Source organism: Megalopta genalis, chromosome 8 (genome assembly GCF_051020955.1).
Source record: "Megalopta genalis isolate 19385.01 chromosome 8, iyMegGena1_principal, whole genome shotgun sequence".
Lineage (NCBI taxonomy): Eukaryota > Metazoa > Arthropoda > Insecta > Hymenoptera > Halictidae > Megalopta > Megalopta genalis.
In genome coordinates this window covers 2572868-2596520 of record NC_135020.1, presented here as the reverse complement: position 1 = coordinate 2596520, position 23653 = coordinate 2572868, and positions in this window count along the sequence as shown.

Here is a 23653-nt window from a genome sequence, read left to right as displayed (position 1 = left end):
ACAAGAACAACAAGAACAACAAGATCAACAAGAGCAACAAGAGCAACAAGAACAACAAGAACAACAAGATCAACAAGAACAAGAACAGCAAGAAAAACAACAAAAACAACAACAAAAATAAGAACAACATCAAAAAACAAGAACAACAACATGAACAACCGGAACAACAAGAACAACAAGAACAACCAGAACAACAACAACAAGAACAACTAGAACAACAACAACAAGAACAACAAGAACAACAACAACAAGAACAACAACAACAACAAGGACAACAAGACAACATGAACAGCAAGAACAACAAGAACAACAAGAGCAACAAGAACAACAAGAGCAACAATAACAACAAGAACAACAAGAACAACAAGAACAACAAGAACAACAAGAACAACAAGAACAACAAGAACAACAAGAACAACAAGAACAACAAGAACAACAAGAACAACAAGAACAACAAGAACAACAAGAACAACAAGAACAACAAGAACAACAAGAACAACAAGAACAACAAGAACAACAAGAACAACAAGAACAACAAGAACAACAAGAACAACAAGAACAACAAGAACAACAAGAACAACAAGAACAACAAGAACAACGAGAATAACGAGAACAACGAGAACAACGAGAACAACGAGAACAACGAGAACAACGAGAACAACGAGAACGAGAACAACGAGAACAACGAGAACAACGAGAACAACAAGAACAACGAGAACAACGAGAACAACAACAAGAACAACAACAACAACAGCAACAACAACAACAACAACAACAACAACAACAACAACAAGAGCAGAAAGAACAACAAGGACAACTAGAACAAGAACAGCAAGAGCAACAACAACAAGAACCACATGAACAACAACAACAAGAACAACAAGAACAACAACAACAACAGGAACAACAAGAACAACAAGAACAACAAGAACAACAAGAACAACAAGAAAAACAAGAACAAGAACAACAACATCAACCAGAACAACAACAACATGAACAAAAAGAACAACAACAGCAACAACAACAACAAGGACAACAAGAACAACAAGAGCAAAAAGAACAACAAGAACAACGAGAACAACGAGAACAACGAGAACAACGAGAACAACAACAACAACAACAACAACAACAACAACAACTAGAACAACAAGAACAACAAGAACACCAAGAACAAAAAGAACAACAAGAACAACAAGAACAACAAGAACATCAAGAACAACAACAACATGAACAACAAGAACATCAACAACCAGAACAACAACAACAACAAGAACAAAAAGAACAACGACAACATGAACAACAAGAACATCAACAACCAGAACAACAAGAACAACAAGAGCAACAAGAGCAACAAGAGCAACAAGAGCAACAAGAGCAACAAGAGCAACAAGAGCAACAAGAGCAACAAGAACAACAAGAACAACAAGAACAACAAGAACAACAAGAACAACAAGAACAACAAGAACAACAAGATCAACAAGAACAACAAGAACAACAAGAACAACAAGAACAACAAGAACAACAAGATCAACAACAACATGAACAACAAGAACATCAACAACCAGAACAACAAGAACAACAACAGCAACAAGAGCAACAAAAGCAACAAGAGCAACAAGAACGACAAGAACAACAAGAACAACAAGATCAACAAGAGCAACAAGAGCAACAAGAACAACAAGAACAACAAGATCAACAAGAACAAGAACAGCAAGAAAAACAACAAAAACAACAACAAAAATAAGAACAACATCAAAAAACAAGAACAACAACATGAACAACCGGAACAACAAGAACAACAAGAACAACCAGAACAACAACAACAAGAACAACTAGAACAACAACAACAAGAACAACAAGAACAACAAGAACAACAAGAACAACAAGGACGACAAGACAACATGAACAGCAAGAACAACAAGAACAACAAGAACAACCGGAACAACAAGAACAACAAGAACAACCAGAACAACAACAACAAGGACAACTAGAACAACAACAAGAAGAACAACAAGAACAACAAGAACAACAAGAACAACAAGAACAACAAGAACAACAAGAACAACAAGATCAACAAGAACAACAAGAACAACAAGAACAACAAGAACAACAAGAACAACAAGAACAACAAGAACAACAAGAACAACAAGAACAACAAGAACAACAAGAACAACAAGAACAACAAGAACAACGAGACCAACGAGAACAACGAGAACAAAGAGAACAACGAGAACAACGAGAACAACAAGAACAACAAGAACAACAAGAACAACAAGAACAAGAACAGGAAGAACAACAACAACAACAAGAACAACAAGAACAAGAACAGGAAGAACAACAACAACAACAAGAACAACAAAAACAAGAACAACAACAAGAACAACACGAACAACAACAAGAACAACAACAACAACAAGAACAACAAGAACAACAAGAACAACAAGAACAACAAGAACAACAAGAACAACAAGAACAACAAGAACAACAAGAACAACAAGAACAACAAGAACAACAAGAACAACAAGAACAACAAGAACAACAAGAACAACAAGAACAACAACAAAAACAAGAACAACAACAAGAACAACACGAACAACAACAAGAACAACAACAACAACAAGAACAACAACAACAACAAGAACAACAAGAACAACAAGAACAACAAGAACAACAAGAACAACAAGAACAACAAGAACAACTAGAACAACAAGTACAACAAGAACAACAAGAACAACAAGAACAACAAGAACAACAAGAACAACAAGAACAACAAGAACAACAAGAACAACAAGAACAACAAGAACAACAAGAACAACAAGAACAACAAGAACAACAAGAACAACAAGAACAACAAGGACAACAAGAACAACAAGAAGAACAACAAGAACAACATGAACAGAAAGAACAGCAAGAACAACAAGAACAACAAGAGCAACAAGAACAACAAGAACAAGAACAGGAAGAACAACAACAACAACAAGAACAACAAAAACAAGAACAACAACAAGAACAACACGAACAACAACAAGAACAACAACAACAACAAGAACAACAAGAACAACAGGAACAACAAGAACAACAAGAACAACAAGAGCAACAAGAACAAGAACAGCAAGAACAACAACAACAACAACAACAAGAACAACATGAACAACAACAACAACAAGAACAACAAGAACAACAAGAACAACAAGAACAACAAGAACAACAAGAACAACAAGAACAACAAGAACAACAAGAACAACGAGAACAACGAGAACAACAAGAATAACAAGAACAACAAGGACAACCAGAACAGCAAGAAGAACAACAAGAACAACAAGAACAACAAGAACAACAAGATCAACAAAAACAACAAGAACAACAAGAACAACAAGAACAACAAGAACAACAAGATCAACAAAAACAACAAGAACAACAAGAACAACAAGAACAACAAGAACAACAAGAACTACAACAATAACAAGGACAACAACAACAACTACAACAAGAACAGCAAGAACAACAGCAACAACAAGAACAACAACAAGAACAACAAGAACAACAAGATCAACAAAAACAACAACTACAACAAGAACAGCAAGAACAACAACATCAACAAGAACAACAAGAACAGAAAGAACAACAAGGACAACAAGAACAAGAACTGCAAGAGCAACAACAACAAGAACCACATGAACAACAACAACAAGAACAACAAGAACAACAACAACAACAACAACAACAGGAACAACAAGAACCACAACGCCAAGAACAACAACAACAAGAACAACAAAAACAAGAACAACAAGAACAACAACAAGAACAACAAGAGCAACAAGAACAACAAGAGCGACAAGAACAACAAGAGCAACAAGAGCAACAAGAACAACAAGAACAACAAGAACAACAAGAACAACAAGAACAACAAGAACAACAAGAACAACAAGAACAACAAGAACAACAAGAACAACAAGAACAACGAGAATAACGAGAACAACGAGAACAACGAGAACAACGAGAACAACGAGAACGAGAACAACGAGAACGAGAACAACGAGAACAACGAGAACAACGAGAACAACAAGAACAACGAGAACAACGAGAACAACAACAAGAACAACAACAACAACAGCAACAACAACAACAACAACAACAACAACAACAAGAACAAAAAGAACAACAACAACATGAACAACAAGAACATCAACAACCAGAACAACAAGAACAACAAGAGCAACAAGAGCAACAAGAGCAACAAGAGCAACAAGAGCAACAAGAGCAACAAGAGCAACAAGAGCAACAAGAGCAACAAGAGCAACAAGAACAACAAGATCAACAAGAACAACAAGAGCAACAAGAACAACAAGAACAACAAGATCAACAAGAACAACAAGAACAACAAGAACAACAACAACAACAACAACAACAAGAACAACAAGAACAGAAAGAACAACAAGGACAAGAAGAACAAGAACAGCAAGAGCAACAACAACAAGAACCACATGAACAAAAAGAGCAACAAGAACAACGAGAACAACGAGAACAACGAGAACAAAGAGAACAACGAGAACAACGAGAACAACAAGAACAACAAGAACAACAAGAACAACAAGAACAAGAACAGGAAGAACAACAACAACAACAAGAACAACAAGAACAAGAACAGGAAGAGCAACAACAACAACAAGAACAACAAAAACAAGAACAACAACAAGAACAACACGAACAACAACAAGAACAACAACAACAACAAGAACAACAAGAACAACAAGAACAACAAGAACAACAAGAACAACAAGAACAACAAGAACAACAAGAACAACAAGAACAACAAGAACAACAAGAACAACAAGAACAACAAGAACAACAAGAACAACAAGATCAACAAGAACAAGAACAGCAAGAAAAACAACAAAAACAACAACAAAAATAAGAACAACATCAAAAAACAAGCACAACAACATGAACAACCGGAACAACAAGAACAACAAGAACAACCAGAACAACAACAACAAGAACAACTAGAACAAGAACAACAAGAACAACAAGAACAACAAGAACAACAAGAACAACAAGAACAACAAGGACAACAAGACAACATGAACAGCAAGAACAACAAGAACAACAAGAGCAACAAGAACAACAAGAGCAACAATAACAACAAGAACAACAAGAACAACAAGAACAACAAGAACAACAAGAACAACAAGAACAACAAGAACAACAAGAACAACAAGAACAACAAGAACAACAAGAACAACAAGAACAACAAGAACAACAAGGACAACAACAACAACAAGAAGAACAACAAGAACAACATGAACAGAAAGAACAGCAAGAACAACAAGAACAACAAGAGCAACAAGAACAACAAGAACAACAACAACAACAAGAACAACAAGAACAACAGGAACAACAAGAACAATAAGAACAACAAGAGCAACAAGAACAAGAACAGCAAGAACAACAACAACAACAAGAACAACATGAACAACAAGAACAACAAGAACAACAAGAACAACAAGAACAACAAGAACAACAAGAACAACAAGAACAACAAGAACAACGAGAACAACGAGAACAACAAGAACAACAAGATCAACAAGAACAACAAGAACAACAAGAACTACAACAACAACAAGGACAACAACAACAACTACAACAAGAACAGCAAGAACAACAACAACAACAAGAACAACAAGAACAACAAGAACAACAACAACAAGTACAACAAGAACAACAAGAACAACAAGAACAACAAGAACAACAAGAACAACAAGAACAACAAGAACAACAAGAACAACAAGTACAACAAGAACAACAAGAGCAACAAGAACAACAAGAACAACAAGAGCAACAAGAACAACAAGAACAACAAGATCAACAAGAACAACAAGCACAACAACAACAACAAGGACAACAACAACAAGAACAACAAGGACAACTAGAACAACAACAAGAAGAACAACAAGAACAACATGAACAGCAAAAACAACAAGAACAACAAGAACAACAAGAACAACAAGAACAACAAGAGCAACAAGAACAACAAGAACAACAAGAACAACAAGAACAACAAGAACAACAAGAACAACAAGAACAACAAGAACAACAAGAACAACTAGAACAACAAGTACAACAAGAACAACAAGAACAACAAGAACAACAAGAACAACAAGAACAACAAGAACAACAAGAACAACAAGAACAACAAGAACAACAAGAACAACAAGAACAACAAGAACAACAAGAACAACAAGAACAACAAGAACAACAAGAACAACAAGTACAACAAGAACAACAAGAGCAACAAGAACAACAAGAACAACAAGAGCAACAAGAACAACAAGAACAACAAGATCAACAAGAACAACAAGAACAACAACAACAACAAGAACAACAAGAACAACAGGAACAACAAGAACAATAAGAACAACAAGAGCAACAAGAACAAGAACAGCAAGAACAACAACAACAACAAGAACAACATGAACAACAAGAACAACAAGAACAACAAGAACAACAAGAACAACAAGAACAACAAGAACAACGAGAACAACGAGAACAACGAACACAACGAGAACAACGAGAACAACGAGAACAACGAGAATAACGAGAACAAGAAGAACAACAAGAAGACCAAGAACACCAAGAACAACAAGAACAACAAGAACAACAAGTACAACAAGAACAACAAGAACAACAAGAACAACAAGAGCAACAAGAACAAGAACAGCAAGAACAACAAGAACCACAAGAAAAACAAGAACAACGAGAACAACAAGAGCGAAAAGAACAACAAGAACAACGAGAAAAACGAGAACAACGAGAACAACGAGTACAACAACAAGAACAACAACAACAACAACAACAACAACAACAACAACAACTAGAACAACAAGAACAACAAGAACACCAAGAACAAAAAGAACAACAAGAACAACAAGAACAACAAGAACAACAAGAACAACAAGAACATCAAGAACAACAAGAACAACAAGTACAACAAGAACAACAAGAGCAACAAGAACAACAAGAACAACAAGAGCAACAAGAACAACAAGAACAACAAGATCAACAAGAACAACAAGCACAACAACAACAACAAGGACAACAACAACAAGAACAACAAGGACAACTAGAACAACAACAAGAAGAACAACAAGAACAACATGAACAGCAAAAACAACAAGAACAACAAGAACAACAAGAACAACAAGAACAACAAGAGCAACAAGAACAACAAGAACAACAAGAACAACAAGAACAACAAGAACAACAAGAACAACAAGAACAACAAGAACAACAAGAACAACTAGAACAACAAGTACAACAAGAACAACAAGAACAACAAGAACAACAAGAACAACAAGAACAACAAGAACAACAAGAACAACAAGAACAACAAGAACAACAAGAACAACAAGAACAACAAGAACAACAAGAACAACAAGAACAACAAGAACAACAAGAACAACAAGTACAACAAGAACAACAAGAGCAACAAGAACAACAAGAACAACAAGAGCAACAAGAACAACAAGAACAACAAGATCAACAAGAACAACAAGAACAACAACAACAACAAGAACAACAAGAACAACAGGAACAACAAGAACAATAAGAACAACAAGAGCAACAAGAACAAGAACAGCAAGAACAACAACAACAACAAGAACAACATGAACAACAAGAACAACAAGAACAACAAGAACAACAAGAACAACAAGAACAACAAGAACAACGAGAACAACGAGAACAACGAACACAACGAGAACAACGAGAACAACGAGAACAACGAGAATAACGAGAACAAGAAGAACAACAAGAAGACCAAGAACACCAAGAACAACAAGAACAACAAGAACAACAAGTACAACAAGAACAACAAGAACAACAAGAACAACAAGAGCAACAAGAACAAGAACAGCAAGAACAACAAGAACCACAAGAAAAACAAGAACAACGAGAACAACAAGAGCGAAAAGAACAACAAGAACAACGAGAAAAACGAGAACAACGAGAACAACGAGTACAACAACAAGAACAACAACAACAACAACAACAACAACAACAACAACAACTAGAACAACAAGAACAACAAGAACACCAAGAACAAAAAGAACAACAAGAACAACAAGAACAACAAGAACAACAAGAACAACAAGAACATCAAGAACAACAACAACATGAACAACAACAACATCAACAACCAGAACAACAACAACAACAACAACAAGAACAAAAAGGACAACAACAACATGAACAACAAGAACATCAACAACCAGAACAACAAGAACAACAAGAGCAACAAGAGCAACAAGAGCAACAAGAGCAACAAGAGCAACAAGGGCAACAAGAGCAACAAGAACAACAAGAACATCAAGAACAACAACAACATGAACAACAACAACATCAACAACCAGAACAACAACAACAACAACAACAAGAACAAAAAGGACAACAACAACATGAACAACAAGAACATCAACAACCAGAACAACAAGAACAACAAGGACAACAACAAAAAGGACAACTAGAACAACAACAAGAAGAACAACAAGAACAACATGAACAGCAAGAACAACAAGAACAACAAGAACAACAAGGACAACAAGAACAACAAGAACAACAAGAACAACAAGAACAACAAGATCAACAAAAACAACAAGAACAACAAGAACAACAAGAACAACAAGAACTACAACAATAACAAGGACAGCAACAACAACTACAACAAGAACAGCAAGAACAACAACAACAACAACAAGAACAACAACAACAACAAGAACAACAACAAGAACAACAACAAGAACAACAAGAACAACAAGATCAACAAAAACAACATCTACAACAAGAACAGCAAGAACAACAACAACAACAAGAACAACAAGAACAGAAAGAACAACAAGGACAACAAGAACAAGAACAGCAAGAGCAACAACAACAAGAACCGCATGAACAACAACAACAAGAACAACAAGAACAACAACAAGAACAACAAGAGCAACAAGAACAACAAGAGCAACAAGAACAACAAGAACAACAAGATCAACAAGAACAACAAGCACAACAACAACAACAAGGACAACAACAACAAGAACAACAAGGACAACTAGAACAACAACAAGAAGAACAACAAGAACAACATGAACAGCAAAAACAACAAGAACAACAAGAACAACAAGAACAACAAGAGCAACAAGAACAACAAGAACAACAAGAACAACAAGAACAACAAGAACAACAAGAACAACTAGAACAACAAGTACAACAAGAACAACAAGAACAACAAGAACAACAAGAACAACAAGAACAACAAGAACAACAAGAACAACAAGAACAACAAGAACAACAAGAACAACAAGAACAACAAGAACAACAAGAACAACAAGAACAACAAGGACAACAACAACAACAAGAAGAACAACAAGAACAACATGAACAGAAAGAACAGCAAGAACAACAAGAACAACAAGAGCAACAAGAACAACAAGAACAACAACAACAACAAGAACAACAAGAACAACAGGAACAACAAGAACAATAAGAACAACAAGAGCAACAAGAACAAGAACAGCAAGAACAACAACAACAACAAGAACAACAACAACAACAAGAACAACAAGAACAACAAGAACAACAAGAACAACAAGAACAACAAGAACAACAAGAACAACAAGAACAACAAGAACAACAAGAACAACGAGAACAACGAGAACAACAAGAACAACAAGATCAACAAGAACAACAAGAACAACAAGAACTACAACAACAACAAGGACAACAACAACAACTACAACAAGAACAGCAAGAACAACAACAACAACAAGAACAACAAGAACAACAAGAACAACAACAACAAGTACAACAAGAACAACAAGAACAACAAGAACAACAAGAACAACAAGAACAACAAGAACAACAAGAACAACAAGAACAACAAGAACAACAAGTACAACAAGAACAACAAGAGCAACAAGAACAACAAGAACAACAAGAACAACAAGAACAACAAGAACAACAAGAACAACAAGAACAACAAGAACAACAAGAACAACAAGAACAACAAGAACAACAAGAACAACAAGAACAACAAGAACAACGAGAACAACGAGAACAACGAGAACAACGAGCACAACGAGAACAACGAGAACAACGAGAACAACGAGAACAACGAGAACAACGAGAATAACGAGAACAACAAGAACAACCAGAACAGCAAGAAGAACAACCAGAACAACAAGAACAACGAGAAGAACAAGAAGAACAACAAGAACAACAAGGACAACAACAACAACAAGAAGAACAACAAGAACAACATGAACAGAAAGAACAGCAAGAACAACAAGAACAACAAGAGCAACAAGAACAACAAGAACAACAACAACAACAAGAACAACAAGAACAACAGGAACAACAAGAACAATAAGAACAACAAGAGCACAAGAACAAGAACAGCAAGAACAACAACAACAACAAGAACAACATGAACAACAAGAACAACAAGAACAACAAGAACAACAAGAACAACAAGAACAACAAGAACAAGAACAGCAAGAGCAACAACAACAAGAACCGCATGAACAACAACAACAAGAACAACAAGAACAACAACAAGAACAACAAGAGCAACAAGAACAACAAGAGCAACAAGAACAACAAGAACAACAAGATCAACAAAAACAACAAGAACAACAAGAACAACAAGAACAACAAGAACTACAACAATAACAAGGACAGCAACAACAACTACAACAAGAACAGCAAGAACAACAACAACAACAACAAGAACAACAACAACAACAAGAACAACAACAAGAACAACAACAAGAACAACAAGAACAACAAGATCAACAAAAACAACATCTACAACAAGAACAGCAAGAACAACAACAACAACAAGAACAACAAGAACAGAAAGAACAACAAGGACAACAAGAACAAGAACAGCAAGAGCAACAACAACAAGAACCGCATGAACAACAACAACAAGAACAACAAGAACAACAACAAGAACAACAAGAGCAACAAGAACAACAAGAGCAACAAGAACAACAAGAACAACAAGATCAACAAGAACAACAAGCACAACAACAACAACAAGGACAACAACAACAAGAACAACAAGGACAACTAGAACAACAACAAGAAGAACAACAAGAACAACATGAACAGCAAAAACAACAAGAACAACAAGAACAACAAGAACAACAAGAACAACAAGATCAACAAAAACAACATCTACAACAAGAACAGCAAGAACAACAACAACAACAAGAACAACAAGAACAGAAAGAACAACAAGGACAACAAGAACAAGAACAGCAAGAGCAACAACAACAAGAACCGCATGAACAACAACAACAAGAACAACAAGAACAACAACAAGAACAACAAGAGCAACAAGAACAACAAGAGCAACAAGAACAACAAGAACAACAAGATCAACAAGAACAACAAGCACAACAACAACAACAAGGACAACAACAACAAGAACAACAAGGACAACTAGAACAACAACAAGAAGAACAACAAGAACAACATGAACAGCAAAAACAACAAGAACAACAAGAACAACAAGAACAACAAGAACAACAAGAACAACAAGAGCAACAAGAACAACAAGAACAACAAGAACAACAAGAACAACAAGAACAACAAGAACAACAAGAACAACAAGAACAACAAGAACAACTAGAACAACAAGTACAACAAGAACAACAAGAACAACAAGAACAACAAGAACAACAAGAACAACAAGAACAACAAGAACAACAAGAACAACAAGAACAACAAGAACAACAAGGACAACAACAACAACAAGAAGAACAACAAGAACAACATGAACAGAAAGAACAGCAAGAACAACAAGAACAACAAGAGCAACAAGAACAACAAGAACAACAACAACAACAAGAACAACAAGAACAACAGGAACAACAAGAACAATAAGAACAACAAGAGCAACAAGAACAAGAACAGCAAGAACAACAACAACAACAAGAACAACATGAACAACAAGAACAACAAGAACAACAAGAACAACAAGAACAACAAGAACAACAAGAACAACAAGAACAACAAGAACAACGAGAACAACGAGAACAACAAGAACAACAAGATCAACAAGAACAACAAGAACAACAAGAACTACAACAACAACAAGGACAACAACAACAACTACAACAAGAACAGCAAGAACAACAACAACAACAAGAACAACAAGAACAACAAGAACAACAACAACAAGTACAACAAGAACAACAAGAACAACAAGAACAACAAGAACAACAAGAACAACAAGAACAACAAGAACAACAAGAACAACAAGAACAACAAGTACAACAAGAACAACAAGAGCAACAAGAACAACAAGAACAACAAGAGCAACAAGAACAACAAGAACAACAAGATCAACAAGAACAACAAGCACAACAACAACAACAAGGACAACAACAACAAGAACAACAAGGACAACTAGAACAACAACAAGAAGAACAACAAGAACAACATGAACAGCAAAAACAACAAGAACAACAAGAACAACAAGAACAACAAGAACAACAAGAGCAACAAGAACAACAAGAACAACAAGAACAACAAGAACAACAAGAACAACAAGAACAACAAGAACAACAAGAACAACAAGAACAACTAGAACAACAAGTACAACAAGAACAACAAGAACAACAAGAACAACAAGAACAACAAGAACAACAAGAACAACAAGAACAACAAGAACAACAAGAACAACAAGAACAACAAGAACAACAAGAACAACAAGAACAACAAGAACAACAAGAACAACAAGAACAACAAGTACAACAAGAACAACAAGAGCAACAAGAACAACAAGAACAACAAGAGCAACAAGAACAACAAGAACAACAAGATCAACAAGAACAACAAGAACAACAACAACAACAAGAACAACAAGAACAACAGGAACAACAAGAACAATAAGAACAACAAGAGCAACAAGAACAAGAACAGCAAGAACAACAACAACAACAAGAACAACATGAACAACAAGAACAACAAGAACAACAAGAACAACAAGAACAACAAGAACAACAAGAACAACGAGAACAACGAGAACAACGAACACAACGAGAACAACGAGAACAACGAGAACAACGAGAACAACGAGAATAACGAGAACAAGAAGAACAACAAGAAGACCAAGAACACCAAGAACAACAAGAACAACAAGAACAACAAGTACAACAAGAACAACAAGAACAACAAGAACAACAAGAGCAACAAGAACAAGAACAGCAAGAACAACAAGAACCACAAGAAAAACAAGAACAACGAGAACAACAAGAGCGAAAAGAACAACAAGAACAACGAGAAAAACGAGAACAACGAGAACAACGAGTACAACAACAAGAACAACAACAACAACAACAACAACAACAACAACAACAACTAGAACAACAAGAACAACAAGAACACCAAGAACAAAAAGAACAACAAGAACAACAAGAACAACAAGAACAACAAGAACAACAAGAACATCAAGAACAACAACAACATGAACAACAACAACATCAACAACCAGAACAACAACAACAACAACAACAAGAACAAAAAGGACAACAACAACATGAACAACAAGAACATCAACAACCAGAACAACAAGAACAACAAGAGCAACAAGAGCAACAAAAGCAACAAGAGCAACAAGAGCAACAAGGGCAACAAGAGCAACAAGAGCAACAAGAGCAACAAGAGCAACAAGAACAACAAGAACAACAAGATCAACAAGAACAACAAGAGCAACAAGAACAACGAGAACAACGAGAACAACGAGAACAACGAGAACAACGAGAACAACGAGAACAACAAGAACAACCAGAACAGCAAGAAGAACAACAAGAACAACAAGAACAACAAGAACAACAAGATCAACAAAAACAACATGAACAACAAGAACAACAAGAACAACAAGAACTACAACAATAACAAGGACAGCAACAACAACTACAACAAGAACAGCAAGTACAACAACAACAACAAGAACAACAACAAGAACAACAAGAACAACAAGATCAACAAAAACAACATCTACAACAAGAACAGCAAGAACAACAACAACAACAAGAACAAAAAGAACAACAAGAACAACAAGAACAACAAGAACATCAAGAACAACAACAACATGAACAACAACAACATCAACAACCAGAACAACAACAACAACAACAACAAGAACAAAAAGGACAACAACAACATGAACAACAAGAACATCAACAACCAGAACAACAAGAACAACAAGGACAACAACAAAAAGGACAACTAGAACAACAACAAGAAGAACAACAAGAACAACATGAACAGCAAGAACAACAAGAACAACAAGAACAACAAGGACAACAAGAACAACAAGAACAACAAGAACAACAAGAACAACAAGATCAACAAAAACAACAAGAACAACAAGAACAACAAGAACAACAAGAACTACAACAATAACAAGGACAGCAACAACAACTACAACAAGAACAGCAAGAACAACAACAACAACAACAAGAACAACAACAACAACAAGAACAACAACAAGAACAACAACAAGAACAACAAGAACAACAAGATCAACAAAAACAACATCTACAACAAGAACAGCAAGAACAACAACAACAACAAGAACAACAAGAACAGAAAGAACAACAAGGACAACAAGAACAAGAACAGCAAGAGCAACAACAACAAGAACCGCATGAACAACAACAACAAGAACAACAAGAACAACAACAAGAACAACAAGAGCAACAAGAACAACAAGAGCAACAAGAACAACAAGAACAACAAGATCAACAAGAACAACAAGCACAACAACAACAACAAGGACAACAACAACAAGAACAACAAGGACAACTAGAACAACAACAAGAAGAACAACAAGAACAACATGAACAGCAAAAACAACAAGAACAACAAGAACAACAAGAACAACAAGAGCAACAAGAACAACAAGAACAACAAGAACAACAAGAACAACAAGAACAACAAGAACAACAAGAACAACAAGAACAACAAGAACAACTAGAACAACAAGTACAACAAGAACAACAAGAACAACAAGAACAACAAGAACAACAAGAACAACAAGAACAACAAGAACAACAAGAACAACAAGAACAACAAGAACAACAAGAACAACAAGAACAACAAGAACAACAAGGACAACAACAACAACAAGAAGAACAACAAGAACAACATGAACAGAAAGAACAGCAAGAACAACAAGAACAACAAGAGCAACAAGAACAACAAGAACAACAACAACAACAAGAACAACAAGAACAACAGGAACAACAAGAACAATAAGAACAACAAGAGCAACAAGAACAAGAACAGCAAGAACAACAACAACAACAAGAACAACAAGAACAACAAGAACAACAAGAACAACAAGAACAACAAGAACAACAAGAACAACAAGAACAACAAGAACAACAAGAACAACAAGAACAACGAGAACAACGAGAACAACAAGAACAACAAGATCAACAAGAACAACAAGAACAACAAGAACTACAACAACAACAAGGACAACAACAACAACTACAACAAGAACAGCAAGAACAACAACAACAACAAGAACAACAAGAACAACAAGAACAACAACAACAAGTACAACAAGAACAACAAGAACAACAAGAACAACAAGAACAACAAGAACAACAAGAACAACAAGAACAACAAGAACAACAAGAACAACAAGAACAACAAGTACAACAAGAACAACAAGAGCAACAAGAACAACAAGAACAACAAGAACAACAAGAACAACAAGAACAACAAGAACAACAAGAACAACAAGAACAACAAGAACAACAAGAACAACAAGAACAACAAGAACAACAAGAACAACAAGAACAACGAGAACAACGAGAACAACGAGAACAACGAGCACAACGAGAACAACGAGAACAACGAGAACAACGAGAACAACGAGAACAACGAGAATAACGAGAACAACAAGAACAACCAGAACAGCAAGAAGAACAACCAGAACAACAAGAACAACGAGAAGAACAAGAAGAACAACAACAAGAACAACAACAACAACAACTAGAACAAGAAGAACAACAAGAACACCAAGAACACCAAGAACAACAAGAACAACAAGAACAACAAGTACAACAAGAACAACAAGAACAACAAGAACAACAAGAGCAACAAGAACAACAAGAACAACAAGAACAACAAGAACAACGAGAACAACGAGAACAACGAACACAACGAGAACAACGAGAACAACGAGAACAACGAGAACAACGAGAATAACGAGAACAACAAGAACAACCAGAACAGCAAGAAGAACAACCAGAACAACAAGAACAAAGAGAAGAACAAGAAGAACAACAAGAACAACAAGAACAACAAGAACAACAAGAACAACAAGAACAACAAGAACAACAAGAACAACAAGAACAACAAGAACAACAAGAACAACAAGAACAACAAGGACAACAACAACAACAAGAAGAACAACAAGAACAACATGAACAGAAAGAACAGCAAGAACAACAAGAACAACAAGAGCAACAAGAACAACAAGAACAACAACAACAACAAGAACAACAAGAACAACAGGAACAACAAGAACAATAAGAACAACAAGAGCAACAAGAACAAGAACAGCAAGAACAACAACAACAACAAGAACAACATGAACAACAAGAACAACAAGAACAACAAGAACAACAAGAACAACAAGAACAACAAGAACAACAAGAACAACAAGAACAACGAGAACAACGAGAACAACAAGAACAACAAGATCAACAAGAACAACAAGAACAACAAGAACTACAACAACAACAAGGACAACAACAACAACTACAACAAGAACAGCAAGAACAACAACAACAACAAGAACAACAAGAACAACAAGAACAACAACAACAAGTACAACAAGAACAACAAGAACAACAAGAACAACAAGAACAACAAGAACAACAAGAACAACAAGAACAACAAGAACAACAAGAACAACAAGTACAACAAGAACAACAAGAGCAACAAGAACAACAAGAACAACAAGAACAACAAGAACAACAAGAACAACAAGAACAACAAGAACAACAAGAACAACAAGAACAACAAGAACAACAAGAACAACAAGAACAACAAGAACAACGAGAACAACGAGAACAACGAGAACAACGAGCACAACGAGAACAACGAGAACAACGAGAACAACGAGAACAACGAGAACAACGAGAATAACGAGAACAACAAGAACAACCAGAACAGCAAGAAGAACAACCAGAACAACAAGAACAACGAGAAGAACAAGAAGAACAACAACAAGAACAACAACAACAACAACTAGAACAAGAAGAACAACAAGAACACCAAGAACACCAAGAACAACAAGAACAACAAGAACAACAAGTACAACAAGAACAACAAGAACAACAAGAACAACAAGAGCAACAAGAACAACAAGAACAACAAGAACAACAAGAACAACGAGAACAACGAGAACAACGAACACAACGAGAACAACGAGAACAACGAGAACAACGAGAACAACGAGAATAACGAGAACAACAAGAACAACCAGAACAGCAAGAAGAACAACCAGAACAACAAGAACAAAGAGAAGAACAAGAAGAACAACAACAAGAACAACAACAAGAACAACAAGAACAACAAGAACAACAAGAACTACAAGAACAACAAGAACAACAAGAACAACAAGAACAACAAGAACAACAAGAACAACAAGAACAACAAGAACAACAAGAACAACAAGAACAACAAGAACAACAAGAACAACAAGAACAACAAGAACAACAAGAACAACAAGAACAACAAGAACAACAAGAACAACAAGAACAACAAGAACAACAAGAACAACAAGAACAACAAGAACAACAAGAACAACAAGAACAACAAGAACAACAAGAACAACAAGAACAACAAGAACAACAAGAACAACAAGAACAACAAGAACAACAAGAACAACAAGAACAACGAGAACAACGAGAACAACGAACACAACGAGAACAACGAGAACAACGAGAACAACGAGAACAACGAGAATAACGAGAACAAGAAGAACAACAAGAACACCAAGAACACCAAGAACAACAAGAACAACAAGAACAACAAGTACAACAAGAACAACAAGAACAACAAGAACAACAAGAGCAACAAGAACAAGAACAGCAAGAACAACAAGAACCACAAGAAAAACAAGAACAACGAGAACAACAAGAGCGAAAAGAACAACAAGAACAACGAGAAAAACGAGAACAACGAGAACAACGAGAACAACAACAAGAACAACAACAACAACAACAACAACAACAACAACAACTAGAACAACAAGAACAACAAGAACACCAAGAACAAAAAGAACAACAAGAACAACAAGAACAACAAGAACATCAAGAACAACAACAACATGAACAACAACAACATCAACAACCAGAACAACAACAACAACAACAACAAGAACAAAAAGGACAACAACAACATGAACAACAAGAACATCAACAACCAGAGCAACAAGAACAACAAGAGCAACGAGAGCAACAAGAGCAACAAGAGCAACAAGAGCAACAAGGGCAACAAGAGCAACAAGAGCAACAAGAGCAACAAGAGCAACAAGAACAACAAGAACAACAAGATCAACAAGAACAACAAGAGCAACAAGAACAACGAGAACAACGAGAACAACGAGAACAACGAGAACAACGAGAACAACGAGAACAACAAGAACAACCAGAACAGCAAGAAGAACAACAAGAACAACAAGAACAACAAGAACAACAAGATCAACAAAAACAACATGAACAACAAGAACAACAAGAACAACAAGAACTACAACAATAACAAGGACAGCAACAACAACTACAACAAGAACAGCAAGTACAACAACAACAACAAGAACAACAACAAGAACAACAAGAACAACAAGATCAACAAAAACAACATCTACAACAAGAACAGCAAGAACAACAACAACAACAAGAACAAAAAGAACAGAAAGAACAACAAGGACAACAAGAACAAGAACAGCAAGAGCAACAACAACAAGAACCGCATGAACAACAACAACAAGAACAACAAGAACAACAACAAGAACAACGAGAGCAACAAGAACAACAAGAGCAACAAGAACAACAAGAACAACAAGATCAACAAGAACAACAAGCACAACAAGAACAACAAGGACAACAACAACAAGAACAACAAGGACAACAACAACAAGGACAACTAGAACAACAACAAGAAGAACAACAAGAACAACATGAACAGCAAAAACAACAAGAACAACAAGAACAACAAGAACAACAAGAACAACAAGAACAACAAGAACAACAAGAACAACAAGAACAACAAGAACAACAAGAACAACAAGAACAACAAGAACAACAAGAACAACAAGAACAACAAGAACAACAAGAACAACAAGAACAACAAGAACAACAAGAACAACAAGGACAACAAGAACAACAAGAAGAACGAGAACAACAAGAACATCAAGATCAACAAAAACAACAAGAACAACAAGAACAACAAGAACAACAAGAACAACAAGAACAACAAGAACTACAACAATAACAAGGACAGCAACAGCAACTACAACAAGAACAGCAAGAACAACAACAACAACAACAAGAACAACAAGATCAACAAAAACAACATCTACAACAAGAACAGCAAGAACAACAACAACAACAACAAGAACAACAAGAACAGAAAGAACAGCAAGAGCAACAACAACAAGAACCGCATGAACAACAACAACAAGAACAACAAGAACAACAACAAGAACAACAAGAGCAACAAGAACAACAAGAGCAACAAGAACAACAAGAACAACAAGATCAACAAGAACAACAAGCACAACAAGAACAACAAGGACAACAACAACAAGAACAACAAGGACAACAACAAAAAGGACAACTAGAACAACAACAAGAAGAACAACATGAACAGCAAGAACAACAAGAACATCAAGAACAACAAGGACAACAAGAACAACAAGAACAACAAGAACAACAAGATCAACAAGAACAACAAGCACAACAAGAACAACAAGGACAACAACAACAAGAACAACAAGGACAACAACAAAAAGGACAACTAGAACAACAACAAGAAGAACAACAAGAACAACATGAACAGCAAGAACAACAAGAACAACAAGAACAACAAGAACAACAAGAACAACAAGAACAACAAGAACAACAAGAACAACAAGAACAACAAGAACAACAAGAACAACAAGGACAACAAGAACAACAAGAAGAACGAGAACAACAAGAACAACAAGATCAACAAAAACAACAAGAACAACAAGAACAACAAGAACAACAAGAACAACAAGAACAACAAGAACAACAAGAACTACAACAATAACAAGGACAGCAACAACAACTACAACAAGAACAGCAAGAACAACAACAACAACAACAACAAAAACAACAACAAGAACAACAAGAACAACAAGATCAACAAAAACAACATCTACAACAAGAACAGCAAGAACAACAACAACAACAACAAGAACAACAAGAACAGAGAGAACAACAAGGACAACAAGAACAAGAACAGCAAGAGCAACAACAACAAGAACCGCATGAACAACAACAACAAGAACAACAAGAACAACAACAAGAACAACAAGAGCAACAAGAACAACAAGAGCAACAAGAACAACAAGAACAACAAGATCAACAAGAACAACAAGCACAACAAGAACAACAAGGACAACAACAACAAGAACAACAAGGACAACAACAAAAAGGACAACTAGAACAACAACAAGAAGAACAACAAGAACAACATGAACAGCAAGAACAACAAGAACAACAAGAACAACAAGGACAACAAGAACAACAAGAACAACAAGAACAACAAGAACAACAAGATCAACAAAAACAACAAGAACAACAAGAACAACAAGAACAACAAGAACTACAACAATAACAAGGACAGCAACAACAACTACAACAAGAACAGCAAGAACAACAACAACAACAACAAGAACAACAACAACAACAAGAACAACAACAAGAACAACAACAAGAACAACAACAAGAACAACAAGAACAACAAGATCAACAAAAACAACATCTACAACAAGAACAGCAAGAACAACAACAACAACAAGAACAACAAGAACAGAAAGAACAACAAGAACAACAAGAACAACAAGAACAACAAGAACAACAAGAACAACAAGAACAACAAGAACAACAAGAACAACAAGAACTACAACAATAACAAGGACAGCAACAACAACTACAACAAGAACAGCAAGAACAACAACAACAACAACAACAAAAACAACAACAAGAACAACAAGAACAACAAGATCAACAAAAACAACATCTACAACAAGAACAGCAAGAACAACAACAACAACAACAAGAACAACAAGAACAGAGAGAACAACAAGGACAACAAGAACAAGAACAGCAAGAGCAACAACAACAAGAACCGCATGAACAACAACAACAAGAACAACAAGAACAACAACAAGAACAACAAGAGCAACAAGAACAACAAGAGCAACAAGAACAACAAGAACAACAAGATCAACAAGAACAACAAGCACAACAAGAACAACAAGGACAACAACAACAAGAACAACAAGGACAACAACAAAAAGGACAACTAGAACAACAACAAGAAGAACAACAAGAACAACATGAACAGCAAGAACAACAAGAACAACAAGAACAACAAGAACAACAAGAACTACAACAATAACAAGGACAGCAACAACAACTACAACAACAACAAGAACAACAACAACAACAAGAACAACAACAAGAACAACAACAAGAACAACAACAAGAACAACAAGAACAACAAGATCAACAAAAACAACATCTACAACAAGAACAGCAAGAACAACAACAACAACAAGAACAACAAGAACAGAAAGAACAACAAGGACAACAAGAACAAGAACAGCAAGAGCAACAACAACAAGAACCGCATGAACAACAACAACAAGAACAACAAGAACAACAACAAGAACAACAAGAGCAACAAGAACAACAAGAGCAACAAGAACAACAAGAACAACAAGATCAACAAGAACAACAAGCACAACAACAACAACAAGGACAACAACAACAAGAACAACAAGGACAACTAGAACAACAACAAGAAGAACAACAAGAACAACATGAACAGCAAAAACAACAAGAACAACAAGAACAACAAGAACAACAAGAACAACAAGAACAACAAGAACAACAAGAACAACAAGAACAACAAGAACAACAAGAACAACAAGAACAACAAGAACAACAAGAACAACAAGAACAACAAGAACAACAAGAACAACAAGAACAACAAGAACAACAAGAACAACAAGAACAACTAGAACAACAAGTACAACAAGAACAACAAGAACAACAAGAACAACAAGAACAACAAGAACAACAAGAACAACAAGAACAACAAGAACAACAAGAACAACAAGAACAACAAGAACAACAAGAACAACAAGAACAACAAGAACAACAAGAACAACAAGAACAACAAGGACAACAACAACAACAAGAAGAACAACAAGAACAACATGAACAGAAAGAACAGCAAGAACAACAAGAACAACAAGAGCAACAAGAACAACAAGAACAAGAACAGGAAGAACAACAACAACAAGAACAACAAAAACAAGAACAACAACAAGAACAACACGAACAACAACAAGAACAACAACAACAACAAGAACAACAAGAACAACAGGAACAACAAGAACAATAAGAACAACAAGAGCAACAAGAACAAGAACAGCAAGAACAACAACAACAACAACAACAACAAGAACAACATGAACAACAAGAACAACAAGAACAACAAGAACAACAAGAACAACAAGAACAACAAGAACAACGAGAACAACGAGAACAACAAGAACAACAAGATCAACAAGAACAACAAGAACAACAAGAACAACAAGATCAACAAGAACAACAAGAACAACAAGAACAACAAGAACAACAAGAACTACAACAACAACAAGGACAACAAGAACAACAAGAACAACAACAAGTACAACAAGAACAACAACAACAACAAGAACAACAAGAACAACAAGAACAACAACAAGTACAACAAGAACAACAAGAACAACAAGAACAACAAGAACAACAAGAACAACAAGAACAACAAGAACAACAAGAACAACAAGTACAACAAGAACAACAAGAGCAACAAGAACAACAAGAACAACAAGAACAACAAGAACAACAAGAACAACAAGAACAACGAGAACAACGAGAACAACGAGCACAACGAGAACAACGAGAACAACGAGAACAACGAGAACAACGAGAACAACGAGAATAACGAGAACAACAAGAACAACCAGAACAGCAAGAAGAACAACCAGAACAACAAGAACAACGAGGAGAACAAGAAGAACAACAACAAGAACAACAACAACAACAACTAGAACAAGAAGAACAACAAGAACACCAAGAACACCAAGAACAACAAGAACAACAAGAACAACAAGTACAACAAGAACAACAAGAACAACAAGAGCAACATGAACAAGAACAGCAAGAACAACAAGAACCACAAGAAAAACAAGAACAACGAGAACAACGAGAACAACGAGAACAACGAGAACAACGAGGACAAAGAGAACAACGAGAACAACGAGAACAAC